Below are 5,535 nucleotides of genomic sequence, written 5' to 3'. Positions count from 1 at the left end.
TACTAGAGCTAATCAATGAATTTGGTAAAGTTGCAGGATACAAAATTAATGCACAGAAATCTCTTGCATTCCTATACACTAATGATGAAAAATCTGAAGGAGAAATTAAGAAAACACTCCCATTTACCATCACAACAAAAAGAATAAAATACCTAGGAATAAACCTATCTAAGGAGACAAAAGACCTGTATGCAGAAAACAATAAGACACTGATGAAAGAAATTAAAGATGATACAAACAGATGGAGAGATATACCATGTTCTTGAATTGGAAGAATCAACATTGTGAAAATAACTATACTACCCAAAGCAATCTAGAGATTGAATGCAATCCCTATCAAATTATCAGTGGCATTTTTTACAGAACTAGAACAAAGAATCTTAAAATTTGTACAGAGACACAAAAGACCCCGGAAAGCCAAAGCAGTCTTGAGGGGAAAAAAGGGAGCTGGAGGAATCAGGCTCCCTGACTTTAGACCATACTACAAAGCTACAGTAATCAAGACAAAATGGTATTGGCATAAAAACAGAGATATAGATCAATGGAACAGGATAGAAAGCCCAGAGATAAACCCACTGACCTATGGTCAACTAATCTAATGCAAAGGAGGCAAGGATATACAATGGAGAAAAGAAAGTCTCTTCAGTAAGTGGTGCTGGGAAAACTGGACAGCAACATGTAAAAGAATGAATTTAGAACACTCCCTAACACCATACACAAAAATAAACTCAAAATGGATTAGAGACCTAAATGTAAGAACAGACACTATAAATCTCTTAGAGGAAAACATAGGAAGTACCCTCTTTGACAAAAATCACAGCAAGATCTTTTTTGATCCACCTCCTAGAGTAATGGAAATAAAAACAAAAATAAACGAATGGGACCTAATGAAACTTAAAAGCTTCTGCAAAGCAAAGGAAACTACAAACAAGACGAAAAGAAAACCCTCAGAATGGGAGAAAATATTTGCAAACGAATCAATGGACAAAAGATTAATCTTCAAAATATATAAACAGTTCATGCAGCTCAATATCAAAAAAACAAACAACCCAATCCAAAAATGGGCAGAAGACCTAAATAGATATTTCTCCAAAGAAGACATACAGATGGCCAAGGAGCACATGAAAAGCTGCTCAACATCACTAATTATTAGAGAAATGCAAGTCAAAACTACAGTTAGAATGGGCATCCTCAGAAAATCTACGAACAACAAATGCTGGAGAGGGTGTGGAGAAAAGGGAACCCTCTTGCACTGTTGGTGGGAATGTAAATTGATACAGCCACTGTGGAGGACAGTACGGAGGTTCCTTAAAACACTATAAATAGAGCTACCATATGACCCAGCAATCCCACTCCTGGGCATATACCCAGAGAAAACCATAATTCAAAAATACAAATGCACCCCAATGTTCATTGCAGCACTATTTACAATAGCCAGGTCATGGAAGCAACCTAAATGTCCATCGACATATGAATGGATAAAGAAAATGTGGTATATATAGACAATGGAATATTGCTCAGCCATAAAAAGGAACAAAATTGGGTCATTTGTAGAGACGTGGATGGCTCTAGAGACTGTCATACAGAGTGAAGTAAGTCAGAAAGAGAAAAACAAATATCATATATTAACGCATATATGTGGAACCTAGAAAAATGGTACAGATGAACCTGTTTGCAGGGCAGAAATACAGACACAGATGTAGAGAACAAACGTATGGACACCAAGGGGGGAAAGTGGCGGGTGGCGGTGGTGGTGGGATCAATTGGGAGATTGGGATTGACATGTATACACTAATATGTATAAAATGGATAACTAATAAGAACCTTCTATATAAAAAAAAAAATAAAATTCAAACAAAAAAAGAAGTATTGGTATCAGAAAAACAGATTTTCAAGACTAGCACTCAGAAGTTGACACGCTGATCCAACAACCATCACAATTTTGAAATAAAAAATAACAACTCACCATACCATAAATTAAAATGTGTTATAAAGCTGTAATAATTAAAACTGTGTGACAGTGGTGCAGGGATAGACGAATGGACAAGCAAGATGCACCCAGGCATTTAAAGGAATCTGATACATGTGTGATATAACCTCTAAGAGTAGGAAGAAAATAAATGGTACAGAATAACTGACTATCCATGTGGGGGTGGAGAGGATTCAAAATTAGATCTCTTCCCTCACTCTATATGCAAAATTAAATGTCAAATAAAGGACACAATTAAATATGAAAAGACTTTAAAATGTTAAAAAATACAAAAGAATACCTTATAACTTCAAGTTAGTGAAGGCTTTTTAAGATTTCCTAAACACATATAAATCATAAAGAAAAAGATGAGCAATTCTGACCACATAGAGACAGCATCAACAAAGTTAAAAGGTAAGCCAGGCTAAAGATATTTGCAGTGACAAAGGTTTTTCTGAACATATAAAGCACTCGTATTAAAAGGAACAAAGAGGGGACTTCCCTGGTGGTGCAGTCGTTAAGAATCTGCCTGCCAGTGCAGGGGACATGGGTTCGAGCCCTGGCCGGGGAAGATCCCACATGTCGCACAACAACTAAGCCCATGCGCCACAACTACTGACCCTGCACTCTAGAGCCCACGAGCCACAACTACTGAGCCCACGTCCCACAACTACTGCAGCTTGCTTGCCTAGAGCCTGTGCCCCTCAACAAAGAGAAGCCACAGCAATGAGAAGCCCGCGCACCGCCACAAAGAGTAGCCCCCGCTCGCTGCAACTAGAGAAAGCCCGCGCCCTGCAACGAAGACCCAACGCAGCCAATAAATAAATAAATAATTTTATTAAGAGAAATAATAAAAAAATAAAAGGACCAAAGATCCAATAAAAAAATAAATAAATGGAGCAAAGCCTTAAACTGGTAACTCACAGAAGAGGAAATCTTATTGGATACTAAACAAAGGGAGAAATGCTCATTGTCACTATATGCTCAGTATTAAACAAATTAATTTAATTAGATAGGATCATGCATATCCAACCGACCAAATATTTGAATGTCTGACAATGACAAGTATTTGTGTGGGAGTAGGGAAACAGGAACAATCAGACTGCTAATAGGGAGTAAACTGGTACAACTATTGTGGTGACTGACTAACAATATTTAGTAGAGTTGAAGATGCATGTTCTACTTCTAGGTATGTACCCTAGAGATACTGTCAAATGCGTACACAAAGAAACATAAACAAGAGTATTTTCTGCAGTACTGTTTATGATACTAAAAAGTCAAGACCATCCTCAATGGTCAATAAGAGAATGAACTAATTGTGGGATTAATCATACAAATGGGATACTATATACTCCTACAGGTATTAACCAGCTCAGCACATGTACTAGCTCTACATGTATCAACATATTAAATGTAAACACACAATACTGAGCAATGGAAGCAAATTTCAAAAGGATATGCATATCATGAAACCAATTATGTTTAGTATAAAATACAGAGAATATGCATTGCAAATCATGAATGGTAAGGATATGCACAAAAAAAGGACAGTAGTTCTTCTTGGAAATGACATGAGGAAAACTTTCAATGGATAGGCAGCTTTTTCTTTATTTAAAAACAGAAGGAAAAAGGTTAACAGTGGTTAATTTGGTTAGTGGCTATATGTCAACATTCTTGGTTGCAAACAAGATCTGCTCTACTAGTTTAAGCAAAAAACAAATGGCTCACAAGGCTCAGAGATCAGGTTACAGGACTCAAAGAAATGCCCATTATTACAGCACAGAGCAGCTGCAGGGAGAAAACCACTGAGCACAGCCCCACACCTTGTACCACGACACGGGACCCTCCGCCGCTGCTGCCTTAAAAGCCACATGTCACTGTTCCCCTCAACAAACTGGATCCCACGTGCCATGGTCTTCACAGCATCACTTTCAAATTTCACACAGGTGTGTCTAACTAGTGAGCCTAGGATGCCTGTCTGGGCCCTGACTGCAAGGAAGGTTTGGAAATTAAGTTTCACTCTCCACTTGGTAAGATACATAAAGGGGGAAGTCATCAAACAGTGGATGTTCAAGCAGAGCTAGGTGCCCAAAAAGCATGAAAAATGTCCATCCAAATAAGGGTTTGTTAAATTATTTTTTGTAAGCTCAAAATATTTCACAATTTTTTAAAAGAAAAAGAAATTCAAAGTATAAATCCACAGACAACAAAGGGAATGGAAGAGGAAAACAGCAGCAGACAAGAAATTTCGCCCAGTTGCTAAAAGATGGACAGTGGAGTGACCAATGCAACAGTAGAGGATGTCACCGCCTAGAATACATGCGGGAGTCCAGCAGAAGAGAGCCAACCTGCCCAGTTGGCCTGGAGAAGCTCAAAGATGGTGGAAGACAGAATAGGGGCTAAAGAGAATGGGATCAACTAAAGGTCTATATACAAACCAGTTGATCTCTACCCCATACCCCCTACCTCCAAATACAGAAGGGCCTGAATCCAGATATTTGCCCACAGGTAAGATACTGGAGGGATCTCATAAAATAAAAGAACAGTCTGGGGAGAACGAGAATAGTCATTATAGAAACCAGTCACCAAGACTGACAATCTCTTCATTCTAGCGTTCGAAAATCCCCATCATAACAGCCAGCTTCACCTACTTATCTTGAGAAGCCAAACCTCGCCCATACCACAGAGCTACCACTCAACCTCCCTACAGCCGCATTATCAACTAAAACTAACAACCGACAATTGCTAGATTTGAAAAAAAAAAAAAGCCCAAAACATGAAAGATTGAGATAAGCAAAAAATCCAACTCTAGAGGAACGAGATCATTCAGAGACTAGGAAATAGATGAATGAACAAATCAATGACTATAACTCTATTAGTATGTTCAGAAAGATTCACAAATACATACTATAACTGTTAAACATGAACAAGAGAGTGGTACATAAGAGCACGTCAGTGAAAGCACCTGGGTCCAAATTCCAGCTTTGCTACTTGCCAGTTCTATGATCCCCAGTTTCCTCATTTACAAAATGGAAACACCTTCTCAACAGGTTGTCGTGAGGATTAAATAAGAGACTCCATGTGAAAAGCTCAGCACGGTGGCCAGTATATAGGAAATACTCAGTTACTCAGTAAATAGTCAGTTAATCCATCCACAAACACTTGCCACTTGCCACAATGATGTTTACTGCATCACTGTTTACAACAGTGAAAAATGGAAACTAGGATGGTCCTATTTATGTTTGTAAAAGATGGCATTTGTATTTGTGCATATATGTTTATACGTGTACAAAAAAGGACTGAAAGGAGAAAACGTGCCCAAGTGTTACATTCGGGGAGAGGAGGAGACAGGGTTGTTTCTGTGTAAAATTTTTATTGTGTTATCCTCTAGAAAAAGGAAAAAGTAAACATCAGTATACATCTTAGGGAGAAAAAGACAAAAAGCACACACAAACATTACATAGAAAACTTTTATTTTAATTTACTATACATATCTAAATTTGAGGAAGTTACTAGGCAGATGCACTTTCCTCTGTAGGCTGAGTTTGATCTTCAGGTACCTGTAA

This window comes from Delphinapterus leucas, chromosome 4, assembly GCF_059928025.1.
Source record: "Delphinapterus leucas isolate spDelLeu-1000000601 "Yukka" chromosome 4, BTC_Dleu_Yukka2, whole genome shotgun sequence".
Lineage (NCBI taxonomy): Eukaryota > Metazoa > Chordata > Mammalia > Artiodactyla > Monodontidae > Delphinapterus > Delphinapterus leucas.
This window is presented reverse-complemented; position numbering follows the sequence as displayed.